At 37.0% G+C, this 554-nt stretch overlaps 1 non-coding gene across 1 annotated transcript; it reads left to right on the top strand.

Annotated features, from left to right (window-relative positions):
- The first annotated feature begins 137 nt into the window (after positions 1-137).
- Positions 138-244, top strand: LOC118990333 (U6 spliceosomal RNA). The gene has a single exon (XR_005067205.1). It is a non-coding gene; the product is annotated as a U6 spliceosomal RNA (small nuclear RNA).
- The last annotated feature ends 310 nt before the right edge of the window (positions 245-554 follow it).

Below are 554 nucleotides of genomic sequence, written 5' to 3'. Positions count from 1 at the left end.
AAGGTGGGGAGAATGGTGGGGGAGGGAGTGTGCAGATGGAGGGGAATGAAGGGGGGAATAGAACAACTGTAATGGTATAATCAATAAAATTAAAAAATAAATAAAAAATAAAAAATAAAATAAAATTTGAACCTTCGGTGCTTGCTTCAGCAGCACATATACTAAAATTGGAATGATACAGAGAAGATTAGCATGGCCCCCGCACAAGGATGACATGCAAATTTGTGAAGCGTTCCATATTTTTGCACCAACTTACACCATACACCAAAATAAATTCAAGGTGGATAAAAGACTTAAATATAAGCCGGGAAACCATTAAAGCCCTAAAGGAGAGCATTCACAGGAAAATCTCAGATATTCCACGCAGCAAGATTTTTACTGATATGTCCCCTAGAGCAAGGGACATAAAGGAAAGGATAAACAAATGGGATCTCATCAAACTTAAAGGCTTCTGCATGGCCAAGGAAAACAGTATCAAAATAAAAAGAGAAGCAACTGTTTTTGAAAACATATTTGCCAATGACACCTCAGACAAAGGTTTAATCTCCAAAATA

The sequence above is a fragment of the Sturnira hondurensis genome, unplaced genomic scaffold, assembly GCF_014824575.4.
Source record: "Sturnira hondurensis isolate 20B ecotype Veracruz unplaced genomic scaffold, ASM1482457v3 Scaffold0006860, whole genome shotgun sequence".
Classification (NCBI taxonomy): domain Eukaryota; kingdom Metazoa; phylum Chordata; class Mammalia; order Chiroptera; family Phyllostomidae; genus Sturnira; species Sturnira hondurensis.
The sequence above is the reverse complement of the archived record's forward strand: the minus strand, read 5'-3'. Positions and strand labels throughout refer to the sequence as shown.